The sequence below is a fragment of the Engystomops pustulosus genome, chromosome 3 (assembly GCF_040894005.1).
Source record: "Engystomops pustulosus chromosome 3, aEngPut4.maternal, whole genome shotgun sequence".
NCBI lineage: Eukaryota > Metazoa > Chordata > Amphibia > Anura > Leptodactylidae > Engystomops > Engystomops pustulosus.
Window position 1 is genome coordinate 162,148,228 of NC_092413.1, and position 18,892 is coordinate 162,167,119.

Sequence of the window (18,892 nt, forward strand, 5' to 3'; positions counted from 1 at the left end):
TCGGTCTTTGCTATGGATATGTGCGTCACTAAGCGCAGAACACAGCGGTCGCAAGTCTCACTACAAATTGCTCAGAATTGGCTAGTACATGCACTGCAGAAAGTACAGCCACCAGCAGATCAACCAGAAATCAAATATATAGAACGCTACTGTATGCGTAAGTAAGCTCTTTGTATTCTCCTATGGCTATTTTCTAGCCAAGTATCAAAGCACACTACTGTCAGATGAGATGACACTGAGTTAGTGCCTAATTGAAATCCAACCCCTACTAAATTTTCCCACTTCGGTCTTTGCTATGGATATGTGCGTCACTAAGCGCAGAACACAGCGGTCGCAAGTCTCACTACAAATTGCTCAGAATTGGCTAGTACATGCACTGCAGAAAGTACAGCCACCAGCAGATCAACCAGAAATCAAATATATAGAACGCTACTGTATGCGTAAGTAAGCTCTTTGTATTCTCCTATGGCTATTTTCTAGCCAAGTATCAAAGCACACTACTGTCAGATGAGATGACACTGAGTTAGTGCCTAATTGAAATCCAACCCCTACTAAATTTTCCCACTTCGGTCTTTGCTATGGATATGTGCGTCACTAAGCGCAGAACACAGCGGTCGCAAGTCTCACTACAAATTGCTCAGAATTGGCTAGTACATGCACTGCAGAAAGTACAGCCACCAGCAGATCAACCAGAAATCAAATATATAGAACGCTACTGTATGCGTAAGTAAGCTCTTTGTATTCTCCTATGGCTATTTTCTAGCCAAGTATCAAAGCACACTACTGTCAGATGAGATGACACTGAGTTAGTGCCTAATTGAAATCCAACCCCTACTAAATTTTCCCACTTCGGTCTTTGCTATGGATATGTGCGTCACTAAGCGCAGAACACAGCGGTCGCAAGTCTCACTACAAATTGCTCAGAATTGGCTAGTACATGCACTGCAGAAAGTACAGCCACCAGCAGATCAACCAGAAATCAAATATATAGAACGCTACTGTATGCGTAAGTAAGCTCTTTGTATTCTCCTATGGCTATTTTCTAGCCAAGTATCAAAGCACACTACTGTCAGATGAGATGACACTGAGTTAGTGCCTAATTGAAATCCAACCCCTACTAAATTTTCCCACTTCGGTCTTTGCTATGGATATGTGCGTCACTAAGCGCAGAACACAGCGGTCGCAAGTCTCACTACAAATTGCTCAGAATTGGCTAGTACATGCACTGCAGAAAGTACAGCCACCAGCAGATCAACCAGAAATCAAATATATAGAACGCTACTGTATGCGTAAGTAAGCTCTTTGTATTCTCCTATGGCTATTTTCTAGCCAAGTATCAAAGCACACTACTGTCAGATGAGATGACACTGAGTTAGTGCCTAATTGAAATCCAACCCCTACTAAATTTTCCCACTTCGGTCTTTGCTATGGATATGTGCGTCACTAAGCGCAGAACACAGCGGTCGCAAGTCTCACTACAAATTGCTCAGAATTGGCTAGTACATGCACTGCAGAAAGTACAGCCACCAGCAGATCAACCAGAAATCAAATATATAGAACGCTACTGTATGCGTAAGTAAGCTCTTTGTATTCTCCTATGGCTATTTTCTAGCCAAGTATCAAAGCACACTACTGTCAGATGAGATGACACTGAGTTAGTGCCTAATTGAAATCCAACCCCTACTAAATTTTCCCACTTCGGTCTTTGCTATGGATATGTGTGCCACTAAGAGCTAAACACAACGGTAGCAAGTCCCCCTGCTAATTCCTCACAAAATGGTACTAGATGCAAATTAAAATAAAAAAAGTAGAACGTTATTGTAGCCCTAAGAAGGGCTGTTGGGTTCTTTGAGAATCACTCCTGCCTAACAGTAAGCTAATAGAACACCCTAACGCTTTCCCTGACCAGCAGCAGCTCTCTCCCTAGCGGCATCCAGACACAGAATGATCCGAGCAGCGCGGGCAGCGGCTAGTCTATCCCAGGGTCACCTGATCTGGCCAGCCAACCACTGCTATCGACGTGTAAGGGTACCACGTCATGCTGGGTGGAGTGCAGAGTCTCCTGGCTTGTGATTGGCTCTGTTTCTGGCCGCCAAAAAGCAAAACGGCGGGAGCTGCCATTTTCTCGAGCGGGCGAAGTATTCGTCCGAGCAACGAGCAGTTTCGAGTACCCTAATGCTCGACCGAGCATCAAGCTCGGACGAGCATGTTCGCTCATCTCTAGTTACCATCTTACTGAAGCTTCCTACCAGTACACAGCTGCCTCCCAGCCTGCCCTCTACATCCAGGCTGGTGAACTATCTCCTGAGGCTCCCTCCAAAAGCATCTCAGCACTCCATCTACCTGTTAAAGGCACGTTGCTGCGGTTCCTGCCGGTTCAAATAAAGAACTGTAAGTTGTTTTCTTCAACTTCTGTCTCCGTCTGGTCCCTGCTAATACGGCTGCCTTGCATCACCGGCACCCTGTCCATCACCCAGAGACTCACACTCGGGACATTAAGGGGTTGCCCCAGGGAGATCCGCTATAGGAGCCTCTCCCTCATCATTTCTTGCCAACACCACCCTGCTGGAGACCTGCCAGGCTGTAGGACAGCCCTCCGGTTCCCCCGTACCAAGCACCGTGACAATAGCGTGCTTAGGCCGCAACCGCCAGCCACTCCGGTACCGCGGGCCCCGGCTGTCTCCAGGCCTCACCCCAAAGGCTAGGCCCCGGTGGGGGATGTTGCACTTATTTTACCATTCTTTTCACTTTTCTGAAGGGGGTAACAACAAAACAAGGATGTGGCCTCTGTAAAAGCGGTGTGGTCTAACAGGAAAAAGTGTGGCAAGAAATTAGGACGGTGGGCGAGCACAGTTTAGTAGTCAGGTAGAACAGATTCATCATCAAATTGGTAAATCTGTTGCAGCAGACGTTGTCAATTTCAGCAGTGGCAGAGCCTACAATACATTAATGAATTCACTCCATTGACTCTGATCAGACCCTATCCTGTCTTCTGTGATTCTCAAGATCAAAATAGAAAGATCTAGATGCCACCTGTTTTCTGCCTTTGGCCCCATTGTACTGACCTTTGAACCTTCAGTCCTTTCCCTTTCCTATTTCTGAAATTCCATAGTTGCTCACAACATTCTCTGTAGACTCATTATTGCCCTTCCATATCTTTACTAATAATACTTTGTGCAGTCCACTGTGCCTAAGAACTGATACGTTTGTTTCTTGCAGTAACAGTAGTATGTTACTGAGGGAACCTATGTGCTTGTTGCTATACAATTAATATTGCTGATAATGCTTGGTAATGTCCTCTTGTTATGCACTGCTTTAATATAATCGAATCTTTCTATGAGTAAATGATATAACAGGCAAAGTTCAAGTGAAACCTTAAATATTTTTTTTCTATAAACTATATTCTATATAGTATAAATATATATATATATATATATATATATATATATATATATATATATATATATATATATATTATATACACACACACACAATGAGGAAAGAAAATATTCAGTCCCCTTTAAATGTTTCACTTTGTTTCATTGCGGCCTATTGGTTATATTTTTTAAAAAAAGTAATTTTTTTGCTCATTAATGTACGCTCTGCTCCCCATCTTGACAGATTAAAAAAACAGAAATAAAGATATTTTTGCTAATTTATTAAAAAGAAAATCTGCAATGTCACCTGGTCATAAGTATTCAGTCCCTTTGCTGTGATACTCATATGTAATTCACATGCTGTCCATTTCCTTCTGATCCTTGAGATGGTGTAATTACTCATTGGAGTCCAGTTGTGTTTAATCAAACTGATTGGACTTGATAAGGAAAGGCACACACCTGTATATATAAGACCTCACAGCTCACATTGCATGACACTTAGCCCCGGCACCCCTGAGGACGCCACGGACGGGGCAAAATATGTCGTGGGGGGGCTGTGGTGTTCTGTTAGTTTTATTTAACGCTCATAGGACCCAAATGATATAAACGGAGATAGGATAAGATCAGTGTGTGTGTATGAGTGGTAGAAATGTGCCTAAGGCACAAAAGTGCAATTAGGGTTGGATGATACAGTGGAGACGCAGTGGAGATATATAGTGAGAGTGTCCATACATCAATCACTCTATTGTTGTTACTATCAATATTATTGAGAGAGAAACATTGTATCATCCTCACAAGACATAAATGATAAACGTTGACTCAGGACTGACAACCAGTGTCTTAGGAGAACAACTCAGTACCTGGTTGTGACTTGGTAATACTTCTCCCTCTACCTTGTCCTAGGACAGGGCTGACACTGTGTAAAGTAAAACACCGCAATGCAGACCACAGTGAGTCTGTGTACATGAGTGGAATAAAAGTACCTAAGGCACAAAAGTACACCACTCAGGCCACTTCATTAGGTACACCTGTCCAACTGCTCGTTAACACTTAATTTCTAATCAGCCAATCACATGGCGGCAACTCAGTGCATTTAGGCATGTAGACATGGTCAAGACAATCTCCTGCAGTTCAAACCGAGCATCAGTATGGGGAAGAAAGGTGATTTGAGTGCCTTTGAACGTGGCATGGTTGTTGGTGCCAGAAGGGCTGGTCTGAGTATTTCAGAAACTGCTGATCTACTGGGATTTTCACGCACAACCATCTCTAGGGTTTACAGAGAATGGTCCGAAAAAGAAAAAACATCCAGTGAGTGGCAGTTCTGTGGGCGGAAATGCCTTGTTGATGCCAGAGGTCAGAGGAGAATGGGCAGACTGGTTCGAGCTGATAGAAAGGCAACAGTGACTCAAATCTCCACCCGTTACAACCAAGGTAGGCAGAAGAGCATCTCTGAACGCACAGTACGTTGAACTTTGAGGCAGATGGGCTACAGCAGCAGAAGACCACACTGGGTGCCATTCCTTTCAGCTAAGAAAAGGAAACTGAGGCTACAATTTGCACAAGCGCATCGAAATTGGACAGTAGAAGATTGGAAAAACGTTGCCTCGTCTGATGAGTCTCGATTTCTGCTGCGACATTCGGATGGTAGGGTCAGAATTTGGTGTCAACAACATGAAAGCATGGATCCATTCTGCCTTGTATCAACGGTTCAGGCTGGTGGTGGTGGTGTCATGGTGTGGGGAATATTTTCTTGGCACTCTTTGGGCCCCTTGGTACCAATTGAGCATCGTTGCAACGCCACAGCCTACCTGAGTATTGTTGCTGACCATGTCCATCCCTTTATGACCACAATGTACCCAACATCTGATGGCTACTTTCAGCAGGATAATGCGCCATGTCATAAAGCTGGAATCATCTCAGACTGGTTTCTTGAACATGACAATGAGTTCACTGTACTCAAATGGCCTCTACAGTCACCAGATCTCAATCCAATAGAGCATCTTTGGGATGTGGTGGAACGGGAAATTCGCATTATGGATGTGCAGCCGACAAATCTGCGGCAACTGTGTGATGCCATCATGTCAATATGGACCAAAATCTCTGAGGAATGCTTCCAGCACCTTGTTGAATCTATGCCACGAAGAATTGAGGCAATTCTGAAGGCAAAAGGGGGTCCAACCCGTTACTAGCATGGTGTACCTAATAAAGTAGCTGGTGAGTGTATATCCTTATAATTGCATTGATCACTCTGGGTCCTGGTGATTGTAGATTTTTAATATTTAATTTTTTTGCGGTGTTACTCACATTATACTTTTAAAGAGCATAATTAAAGATACATGTTTTATATACGCGCAAGTGTTCTTTCCTGACTAATGGGTCTTAGTGAGGCCATATCCAGTCCTTTTTTTTGTAAAATTAGCTAGAGCATGTCAGAGTACATGAGAATCATGGTGTATAAGGGCTGTCCAGAGAGCTCATATTTATATACTAGCTCCCTGGGCAGTTCTTTATACACCATGGTTCTCATGTTTGGTTAAAAGTTTTGAGAAGGGAGGATTAAAAATACTGCTTATAGAATACTGCAGCCAGTGAGAGAGCAGGAAGGGTTTACACTCAGAGCTGTGTAACAAACAGGAGAAGAGAAAGAGACTTGTCTTCAATCCTGTAGACAGATTTGCAATAGCAATGTAGAAGCAACATTGTAACTAAGGGCTATCTTTACAAACTAAGGGTACATTCAGACGTCCAGATCAGGGCCACAATAGAAGACAATGGCTACCGGTGATGGTACTGTGAGCGTGCGGTGTGTCACCAAGTCAGAAGGCCGAACAGCAAATATAGGACATGTGCTATACTTAGGCCACTCATTTACCTATGGAGATAGGAGAGGTTAGGAGCACTCACCCCACCTTCTTCTGACGTGCTCACCCAGGATCCAGTCTAAATGAAAATTCCTAAATGAAGTATATATTATGAAAAATGTTCACAACACTCTCCCTGCACGATATCAAAAATGATCTGAAATGTCAGTTACTCTTTAAAGCACTATTTTCCTGCAACTTTCACTTGGTCAACTTAGGGTTTTCCACACAAGAGTCACCTAAACATCATGGGGGACATTTATCAAGGCTTCTATGCAGGAAATAGAAGGAAAATAAATCTGCAAATGAAAAACAAATGATAAAAGGGATATGTTTTGCTATATAATTTCATTGGTTATTATTATTTCTGCATGGGACCACCCATCCCCTTAAAAAATACATATTGGTACAAACACCTTTATACAATAACACAGATATATGTATACACACACACACACACACACACACACACATATATGCATTTATACACAACATTAAGTTCTACACACAGATTTATACACTGATATACACATACATACATGTATTCACTCATAGACACACATTTATGCACTCATACATACATTTATACACTCATACATACTATATATACAAACCCATACTTTATACTTGTAACAGTGCCCCTCCTCTATTCTTTAGTGTCGCAAGTTGGGTGCCGGGCCCCTTGATACAGCAGGTCCTGATTATAGTAAGATACTGTATTAATACTGGGATGGAAAATATGTATTTACCCATACCAGTAGTGGTAGACCTTCATGGTAGAGCCCAAGCAGAAACTACAGAAACAGCATAAACCTTGAACCTTTCATCTCTGCAACATTGTTCAATTCCTCCCTGCAAGTTCTAACTGGGCAGCAGTAATAGGGTTGTAGAGGGCTTTACAGGCTCGAACAGTGGCACTGGATGCTTTGCTTGTTATTTTATACCCTTGCCTGTCTTTGCAGCACTTTAGTCTGATCTTGGACATTCCCTTTAACTGGAGAAGGAATACCTGCAGCTAAGGAAACACTGTTAAAGCCACTTACTTTACATGGCTTATGTGTCTTCTACTATGGTTTTCCTACTTTCATGAGGATTTATAAAATCACATTATTAACATTTATATTTTTCAGATGCATCCAGACTAAAAGTAGCCTACTGGGTTATCTCGTAAATTGGATACTGTATTGAGAACAAGTTTCTATTTCTTCTTAAGGTAAGTTTCCATAAGTGATACTTCTTAGTCCATATAAAGTAATTAATTTCTCTTTCTGCATGATTTCTCATACATTTTATATGCAGAAGGAGTCTCAATTTACTGTAACAATGTTAGACAGGGTTTTGGTGCAATTATAAGGCCTTTTCCATATCTCACAATTACTTAAATGAAGAACTAATTTATTCTGATGGAAGACCATGGAATATTATATTGAAATGTCTGACTGGAACCTGAACGGAAAAGTTCATTTTTTCAGGCTAAAGGCAGCATTGGAACTGTATAAAGATATGGGCAGCAACTAGGAAACTGCACATATAAAGTACTGCAGTTGGCAGTATAGATGGCGTTTATTTGTGTGTGAACTGTGGCTTACTGCTTGTGTTTGGTTTTACTGAGCCACACCCTGCTCCTTGTATTTTAGTCCTGCCCAGCAAGGGTTACTAGCCTGATTGACTGTTCCCCAGTGTGCTGCTGGGGGCGTGTCCGGGAACGGCCTTATATACCTGCCCATTCCCATCATACCTGGCTGGTTATTCTTCAAGTTCTACCTGTGTATCTAGTGCTATCTTGTTTGGTATTCTGTGTTTTGTATCCGATTCTGTACCTTTGCAGCTGCAACATCCTAGCCTTTTCTTGGGGCCTGGAGGCAGCCGGGACCCAGAATACCAGAGTGGCTGACGGTTGCGGCCTAGGCACGCTGTGGTCATGGTGCTTGGTATGGGGACCGGTGGGCTGTCCTACAGCCTGGCAGGTCTCCAGTGGGTGGTGTGTGCAAGAAATTAGATGAGGGAGAGGCTGTGGTGCTGGTTCTCCCTGGGGCAACCCTTAGAGTCTGTAGTATGTGTCCCTGGTGGATAGATGGGGCGACCTTGATGGTGATACAGCCGTAGCAGGGACCATACAGAGGCAATGTTGTGCATAAAAATAACTTACAGTTCTTTATTCAACCAACAGCAGGAACAGGCCAAACGATTCTGTACAAGGCAGTACTGGAGTGATCTTGGAGAGGTAACCTCAGGAGTTGGGTCACCAACTGTGTCCAATCCTGTGTCCAAAACTGTGTAGCTGTGTCCAATCCTGGAAGCTGCAGCTTTACCCTGGGTGTTTCTGTGTGGGCTCACTAGGTGTGTGAGGCACACACTCTCTCTGTTACTCAGTGTGCAGTTGATATGCTGAGGCCTAGGAGGCCTGTAGAAAGAGCTTGACCTCTGAGGTGATGCTTCTCTGTCAAGAGCTGAGCCAGAGGCGTAACTAGGAAAGGCAGGGCCCCATAGCAGACTTCAGAATGGGGCCCCCATGATATAAGCCTTTACGTAATATGGTGCTGCATAACCTTAAAGGGAACCTATCAGCAGGGTTTCAGTTATCAGGTTAATGGCTGCTGCAGGTCCCGTTATACACTAAACAAATACTGTATGTATTTTTTAAAGATTATTTTTGAGAAATGTCATTTAGAAATGGTACTTATCTCTATTCAGCTTCTGGGGCCCAAGTCATTCAGCAGGAGTCGTGGAGTCACCAGGAAACACCTGCCCACACGACTCAGGCTCCAGAAGTTGTATAGAGATAGATACCTTTTCATACAAGCAGATATATTCAAATACATGTTTTTGTTGTATATAATGGGACCCACAGCAGCTGCCATTAACATGATATGTGAAATCCTACTGACAGGTTCCTTTTAAAATACATTTGAAGTTACGTTTTACAGTCACAAAATATTGCAGCCTTCCAGTAGGATAGATTATTTATGAGAGATGGACGCCTGGCACCAGCACTGATCAGAGGAGAGCAGCTTCCAGCAGCTTTACTACACACAGTGCAGAGACAGAAGTAAACAGCGCTGCCCATTGTGTAGTGGTGCTTAATCGCAACTGCAGGGTCACATCTCATTACTAACCTGTGCTACACAGAGGCTGATAATATCCTGCAACTGGAAAACGCCATTTAACTTGACTTTAAATGTATTTTAAGGTTTTGGCAGAGTATGTCGGATTTATGTATAGTATATTTTTTTATTTATACGCATATTTATACAGATACCTTCATATACATGTTTATGTTCATATACACATATGCATAACCCTTATACACATACAGTTATGCACTGATACAAATACATTTTATACTCATATATACACACATTCACTCTGTTATATACATTATAATATGAGTTGTATACATTTTTAAACGCACATATACATGTATACACACATTTATACGTGCAAAATACACTAATATAAACACATGTATAAAATCATATACACATACAATTATAGGCTCATATATAAACATGTATACTCATAGACACCTTATACACACAATATACTGTACACTCATATATAGATTATTCACTCTTCTATACACATTATACACTCATATAAACATCACACACACAATGAATAAACTCCTATATACACATGATATATTCAAATATACGTTATACACTCATTACATACATTTTACACTGATACACACACATTATACACAATATATACATTATACACTCCTATATACACATTATATACTCATATATACATTATATACACATTATATACTCATATATACATTATACACTCATTAAACACACATCATACACTTATACACTTTATACATACACATTATACAATCATACACATTAGATACTTATAAATACATTACACACTCATACACACATTATACACTGCTATATACACCACATACCCTGATTTATATACATCATACACTCATACATACACATATATACATTTACATCCCCTGCACACTTACACTTGTATTCCCTGGGAGCAGCGTCCAGTGATCTTCTCACAGGCCCTGGAGCTGGTTACATCCCAGGAGACATTGTGCAGGCAGAGGGGCAGAAGTATAAGGCAGGTAATGGTGGTCACTAGATCCTGCTCTACATGTGCCACACTGCTCCCAGCTCAGCAGCAGCCCCGGGCCCCAGGAGAGCTGCTCCCAGGACCGGGGGTCTGCAGGCCACATAGATAAGAATGCAGCCGGGTGACAGGACAGGATGTTACCTGAAGTGTCTCCTGCCGCTGCCCTCCTCTGCCCCTCCCCCTCCCAGCATTTCTACACGGAGCAGCAGCTCAGCATAAAGTTCTGCAGCATGGAACAAGTGCTGTGCAGGTACATCGTCCCTTCTATAGATCGTGTGGCAGGTCGGATCCGGGGCCCTCTGAGAGGCCGGGCCCCGTAGCGGCTGCTACGCCTGCTACCATGGTAGTTACGCCACTGAGCTGAGCCTAAGAGACCTCCTCATGTGGTGAGAGCTGGGCCTGAAGAGAACTAACTCCTTCCCTGACTAAGGGTTTAGTTAATCCCTGGTCAGGTGATCTCCTTCTCCAATCACACTCCAGTTACAATAGTGGAACATCATTGGTTGATAAACATTCAACATTCTTAACCCTTGCCTATCCAGGCAGTATCTACCGCTGCACAATTACCTCTTTATCTACTGTATGGTACAAGGGGCTTATTCACAACTACTCCTCTGCTCATGCATTGGCAGGGATGTTGCACAGCCATCTTGATCTTGACCTATCTCCACTTGTTTGCCTGTATCTGAACCTGACCTGTATATAATCCATTTGATCTTGACCTGTTTCCGCTTGTCTGCCTGTATCTGTACCTGACCTGTATATAATCTGCCTGTAGACCTGTCTATATCTGTTGTTTTGTCCCTGTCTCAGTCCTATATTTGTATTCTGTGCACCAGTGTGTACACTGGTCTATCCCTGTATTCCCGTTACTTGTCCGCTCCACCATCCAGCAGCTGCCAGACGAAGTAGGTTTTCCCTGTCATCTTGTAGGGTCGCTCAGGGACCGTCAGTTAGGTTCCTGATAGTGGGTTCGCCCTTATCAGGGTGGTTTATCTGCTTTATGCAGGGCCTTAGCCCGCAGGGACGTCGTAGGGTCTGACAGCTAGGTTGTGGTTTTGAGGTTTGCTGGACAGGCACTGACATAGGATGAAGACTATTTACTTCTCTGTGCTCATCTCCTCCACTCTCTGTGCTCCCCATTCCCCATTCCTGGAAAGAGAGGAGAGTGATGGCAGCTTGGTTGTCACCTTCATTATAGCAGGTAGTGCGTTTAGTAGTCATTTGGCCCCATACACACAACTGTATGGGGGCCCATGATACGGCCACATAATTTGTCTATGGAGCTGGGAGGAGAACTCACCCCTCTTCTCTTCTGCACCCTGCCATATTCTATGCCCAGGTACAGCCTGGGCAAACACATGGTCATGTGCAAGTGGCCTTAGGCTGTATTAGATTACACATCTAGGTGTAAATAGGTGAAAATGTGTGTGTAATAATCTGTGTGTTTAGGTTACTGTAAGTGTAATGCATGTTAGTATAGCATAAATGTGAGGATGTAAATCTGACACTGAATATATCTATCAGGTTAGGGTTACATCTGTGTTGTACAGCAGTAAGGCTTAGGAGATGATTCAGCCTGATATTCTGATTAGCTGAAGTGCTAGTGGTAGAAAGGAGAGCTTAACCTTATGGGAAGTAAGGGTGGCATCAATGCCCTTGGCTTATGCCACAACCGAGTGCCTGCCTCCTTGGGGAGAAGCTGGATATGATTTTATAATTAAAGCTGATAGATATATGAGGCTGCATCTCAGGCTACGAAGAAGTGAGCAGCATGATATAGCTGTTGTTGGAATTGTTGTCAGAGGCTCTCTTTAAATGTGCTAAAACTATTTTGGCCACCTAACTTCAGAGTTCCGTCTTGAGACAACCACTGAATAGCCTTGTTATAATAATAATAATCATTATTTATATAGCACCATCAAATTCTGCAGCGCTTTATAGATTCTGGGGAACATACAAATAAAATAAGACATTAGAGAGTTCACAGTCATGTGAAACAATAGGAGTGAGGGCGCTGCTCACAAGGTCTTTCAGTCTATGAGGATGTGTTATGTTCATGGATGCAATATTTCTATTAGTGAATTTAAAGGGGTTGCACCAAGTATTGTCGTTATTTCCTATCAACCTATTTTGTCCACAAAGGAAGTGAACAAGCCCAGAGCATAAATCACACTGGTCTTATCAAGTGTAATAATACTTTATTCACATTCAAGAAGAATAAATATACAAGAAATTGTATTAATAATACTGGTTAAAAATGTACAACCAGAGATGGTAATGCGCAGATCAGGGAGTGACACCACATGGACACAATTGGGAACTTTGCAACATATATAATATCAAACTCGGCCAGACAAAGAGCCAAGTGCTGCTGTGTGATTAAACAATATTGTTAAATGTTTATGATTGTATTGCAATTGCCCCGAGTGGAGCCATGGTCAATGTGCAGGTTCCCAGGTCCAGGGTAACTCCAGCCCCGACGCGCGTTTCGGCTCAAACGAGCCTTCGTTTGGGGGTGGCTCATTTGAGCAGAAACACGTGTCGGGGCAATTGCAATACAATCGTTTACATTTAACAATTTTGTTTAATCACACAGCGGCAATTGGCTCTTTGTCTGCCCGAGTTTGATATTTGGTGTTGTATGTGATACTAGAGGTTATTTTCTGTTCAGGCTATACACTATTTTGAGCAGGTGGATACTATTACCTCTATCCAGTGGTCCACTGTATGCATAATCGTTATTTCCTATCCATAATCTGATCATTGGAGCCATAACAGAGTCCCATCATTCAAGTGAAAAGGGGTCTCATTCTCACTACTTGAATGAAGCATCTGCCCTACCATTCTATTCTATACTATGGGAGCATTGTATATTGCAGAGCGCACGGCTTGGCTATCTTTGTCAATCTCATTGAATATCTGTGAGTGTACTGTACTGTACAGCCCATTCTCAAAATCGGTTGGGGTCCCAGCCACCAGACCCAGGACTAGGGATAAAAATAATACTTTGAAAAACCTGAATGAACACCAAGAAAAGGAGTGTGCTATAATGGACCGAAATAACACAATATAATCTTTAATAATTCATGAAAAAGCAAGTATACACGACATTTAAAATCAATTAAAAGTACACAACTACTAAAAAAGACACAGGATGGAGTAATTACAATGGCTTTACTCTATCCTTCACCCCTGAATGATAGTGATGAAACAAATGAGTAAAGCACGAATCCCAAAGGTGAGTACCTAATATAGAGTGGTATCAATACCTCAAATCTCAATGTTGTAAACATTTGTGGGAGGCATAGTGTTTGGTGTGTATCGGGGTCACTTTGTTACCTCGCTGCTCAACCTAGGTGTTGGGCCTGGCACATTCGCTTCCGTTCTGATGTTGTAGGAAGGGAGCTATTGCACTGGCACTTTATGATTATGAGTTTACATGCTATATATTTTATTGGAGTCATCTGGTTTATGCAAGCGTTTATTTGCTGAACTTGTATGAATGTTTACAACATTGAGATTTGGGCTATTGACAGCACTCTATATTAGGTACTCACCTTTGTGATTTGTGCTTTACTCATTTGTTTCAACACTATCGGTCAGGGGTGGAGGATGGAGAAAGCCATTGCACTTGCTCCATCCTGTGTCTTTTTTAGTACTTGTGTACTTTTAATTGATTTTAAATGTTGTGTGTATATGCTTTTTCAATGCTGTGCTGCCAATTATGACTGTTAACACAAGAAATGATCATTGGATTCATCTGAGCATTTCCAGATATTGATACATTTTTAATATTCTTCACACCCCAGGCATTGGGCTGGTGTGAACTACTACAGCTAAGCCCATCTTTAAAATGAGACTTATCTAATCCCACTTATTCCAATACTTCCAGTACTTTAACTGCAGAACGGTTACTTGCTTTGTGTACTATACTGTGTATATCATGGAGACCGTTAGGAGTGAAAATCCTAATAATTATGATAATAATCTTTATTTATATAGCGCCATTAGAACTGGTAGTGTGAGCCAGGAGGATGATATACTACAGCCACATGAAGGGAAAATAGGTGGAAAAAGCCTGAGGGTGTAGACCTCAAAAAAAGAGAAAGTGAGAGAAGGTGCAGGAGGAATGACTCGGAAGGTGCACCATGGAGAGAGTAATGGAGAAGGTGCACCGTGGCTTAATGCTAAGCCTTATTCATAGTACCATGGTACCATTCATGGTATCCATGAAAAAGGCTTAGCATTTAGCGAAATGCGTAGGTTCGATACCCACACTGATCATTCACACAGCCCTGTGTGTTTTTTAATGAATGCTAAATAAAGATTTTGAATTTTACCTGGATGTGCCCCAGCTTTCCACTTCAACCGGATTGTATTGAACGCCAGGCGCCATGGTACACTCATGTGAATCTTCCACCCGGCACAGAAAAGCCAGAATACGTGAGATCCCCTTTGTTTGTTTTTTTATATATATACGTGGAGAGAGTAGCATGCCTACCCTACAGTGAGAGAATTGCAAACCATCAAACAACGCAGTGGGGGAAGCAGTGTCATCCTGCGGAGTCCATGTTTCAGTGATGACCAGCAGGCTAAAGGACTTAGAAAGAAACAGGTTGTGAATGGAGTCAAGTTTACCGCACACTGATCTGGCCTTCTAAAGTGCACATTTGAAATGAGCTGTAGGAGAGGGAGAAGAAGGGATGCGAATAGTTTGGTGCTAAAGGGATGAGGGCCAGGGTTGGAAGTGATATCACTTAAGAAAAGTAAGAGGAGGATAGACAGATAAAGGAGTGATTTTTGTGAAAGTATTCTCTGCTTCACATCAGAACCATATGGAATATGGGGTTAAATAAAGTATATAGTACATGAGAGGCAATCAAATAAGACAGCATGGAGTACAGTAAGAAGACTTTTGATTGCTGCTCTATTTTTATTCTTGTCTAATATGATAAAATGTATTTGAAAACATATTGAGCAGTAACATAACTGTTGCAACAATGGTTTTCCTACAATGCACAAGATTCTAGAAAACAGACCCCATACTGTAATTGGACTTCTAACTTATATTTTTGCTTAAGCAGGGTCTGAGTGCTATCCTGACATTTTTTCAGTTTTAGTAAATATGTTCCTTCCCAATAAAATAACATTTCTACTTAATGTGCATTTTATTGTTTCTCTATTTTTCCCCTAACAATATTTATACTAAACTGACAACGTGGTGTTACCATAACCCTTGACAATAGGTTTAGCATTGATTGGACAGTGTCATACTATAAAGGGGCAGAGCTATGAGATAAGTTATTTTAGTATTACTATTACTAAAACAAAGATGTCAAGAGAGGTAATGTTTCCTGTTTAACCGGAAGTACATGTTCAACATGTTAAATTGTGAATACTACATCACAGCCCATAGTGGTATACATAACATATTATTATACAGTTTGTTTTCTTTTACTGGGAAAGGAGCTTAGTAATTATTATTAATCAGTTGCTGTACGGTTAATGGTTAAAATAATCTTACTCATAAGGTGTAATTTATCTTATCTCTTCCTTCTCATCCAAAGTATCACATTATAACTTTGTCACACAAGTGATTCATGTGCAGTCAAAGTGTTATGCTCCAGACATGTGCTTCCCATCCAGGTGTTGAGCCACATTTCCTAATTTTCAGAACAAAAGTGAAGATGGTTCTTTGAATCTACGGACTGTTCATTTGGAGTAAAACAAAGATTTATATACTGGTCCTTTGATATTGGATATTAGTAACATTCTGATGTCAAACACTTATATTTTGATGATCTTTATTATTCATGATGCTACAGTATTGTAGATTATTGCATAGAGCAATAAAATGGTAATAAGATAGTGGTAAACGGTGTTTATTATACAGTACTCTAAATATTAATCCCTACTGCATTAGTCCTGTCTGCGGAGGAAAGGAAAGAAAAAAAACAGAAAGATTAAATGTTTTCTAGTACAATGTTTGCAGACATGCAAATACTTCAGTTTGTTTGTTTTAAGGACATAGTACAACTCTAAGGAGAATGCATTAGCCCGAGCAGAAGCAGAAGTCTGCCAGAAACAACAATAACTTTTTGCCAGACCAGCAAACTATCATGACGGACTTTCAGTTTATTTGCAATCTAAAGTGTCTTGAAAAAATGACTTGGAGTGACTTAAAATAAATGGGGCTGTGCAGGAATACAAAAGCACTGCAGCTTTCTTACTTAAAAAAAAAATACATAAAAATAACCACGCTGCTGGACATTTAATAAAGTGGTGGTGTAAACAAAGGCAACTAAAAAGAGGATAAAATAGACTAGATAGTCTTAGGGTGATGCCACGCGTTCAGTTTACAGTCCGTTTTAAAGCATCCGTTTTCAGTCCGTTTAAAATTGCATGTGTTTCAATAACACATGTGTTTTTGACCATTTACCATGTTTGGCAGCTTTGAACCTGTTTATCTTAGTAGATAAACAGGTTTAAAGCAGCGAAAGACATGGTAAACAGTAAAAAATAGGATGCATTTTAAAAATGCATGCTTCAAAACAGACCAAAAACACTTAGGCCCCTTCCACACTTGCGTTGCAGATCACGTCAGAGTTTGATCAGGGTGCGATCAGGGTTTGGTCAGTGAAAAACTGACATTTTTCATCAGAGTTCAATCAGTTTTCAGTCAGAGTTTGTTCAGTGTCTCAGTTTTTCACGTGTATTTTCAATGCAATTTCAATGCAATCTCAATGCAATCTCAATGCGTTTTTCATGCGCAGGAAATGCGCGTGAAAAGGACTCAGGACTGAGCTCTATCCTTTCAATGGCAATTGATGCGTGAAAAACACATTGCACTTGCATGTGTCTCAGAGTGCAATGCGTTTTTGATGCATCTCCATAGACTTGTATGGTGCGTTATTCACGTGCATGACTTGCAAAAGTAGAGCATGCAGAGATTTAAACACACGTTAAAAAACACGCGCGTGCACGCATGAAAAATAGTGCATGTCTGAAAAAGCCCATTGATTACAATGCGTCAGAGTGCAATGCAAGTTCTGCGCGTCAAAAGCACACGCAGAACATGCGTGGGAAAAACGCAAGTGTGGAAGGGGCCTTAGGCTACCTGCATAGTAACAAGGAATAATAGGAGAGTAACAGACAAAGCCAGTAGAGAGCAGCGCTCACCCCCTCCTCCTCTCCCCGGAGCCACACATTCGTGTTCATTTAGCCTTATATTTATATATAACTTTGATTACAATACATGGTACATTACAAAAGTATGAAAATGTATGCTACCTTTACCTTACGTTTTTTTTTCCGGGGGTTACATAAAGCCACATTCATTTCAATACGACAATACGTCAAACCACTTACATTTACATTGCTGTTGTTTACACCGTACCGTACTGTATACAAGCCGTTTAAAAATATAGAGCATGTCCTATTTTCTCCCCGTATTTCAGTTCTGTATGCCTGTATGAAGTCTATGGGGACATATAAATGGTATAAAAATAAAGCAATGCAAAATGCATACAGCATGCTGCCATATAGTATAAGATAGATAAAGCGTATAGTATAAAATGCATATGTAGTATAAAATGCATACAGAATATCGCCATGTAGTATAAAATGCATACAGTGAACTGCCATGTAGTATAAAATGCATACAGTGTACCACCATGTAGTATAAAATGCACACAGCGTACCACCATGTAGTATAAAATGCATACAGCATACCGCCATGTAGTATAAAGTGCATACAGCATACTACCATGTAGTATAAGATAGATACAGTGTGCCGCCGTGAAGTATAGAATAGATACAGCACACAGCCATGTATTATAAAACATGTACAGCGTACCACCATGTAGAATAAAATGCATACAGCATACTGCCATGTAGAATAAGATAGATGTAAAACATACCATCATGTCGTATAAAATGCATTTTCCCCCCATGTAGTATAAGTGGGGGGAAACATGGTGCACAGGGGCCAGGTGCATGGTGCCTGACAGGAGGAGCGCCGCCTGAGGCGAGATGCTCAACTCGCCTAATGGCAGGTGCGCCCCTGGGGCCGTATATACGGCTGCTTTCATATGTCTGTGCGAATGCAGCCTTAGTCTTAGCTAAGACTTAGTCATGCAGAATGCAGAGCCACTGTTTACTTCCCCACTTATTATTACAATATGTTACAGCAATGGTGGTCTTCTTTTAGTTGAGACCTAAAATATATTGTTTAGTACAGGACACTATCTTGTCTTAAGAAATATCATATGCACTAAATGACTTATATTAGAAAGGAGAAGTAAGTGTTGCATATACTGTAGTACTTCCTTTTTTGAGGAACACCATATGACTTTACTTACAGCACAACATTGATGTTGTCTTTAATGTGCTTCCAAGAAATAATATTCACATATAACATCACCTGTGTAATAATGTCATTTTTCGATCAGTCTTGTTACACAAAAATTTATTGTACAGCATTTGTATTTGCCATTTCTTATGTTTATAGAATTTAAGTGATTCTAATGCAATGTAAAGACTATCAGTTTACAG

The 18,892-nt window shown here is 41.2% G+C and overlaps 1 protein-coding gene across 1 annotated transcript in view; it reads left to right on the forward strand.

Moving 5' to 3' along the window:
• Positions 1-18,892, forward strand: part of PLD1 (phospholipase D1) — a 169,348-nt gene that overhangs the window by 42,226 nt on the left and 108,230 nt on the right. The window contains exon 2 of the mRNA XM_072142797.1: positions 7,369-7,451. The gene's annotated coding sequence lies outside the window, so the exon portion shown is untranslated. The remainder of the gene's footprint in view (positions 1-7,368; positions 7,452-18,892) is intronic.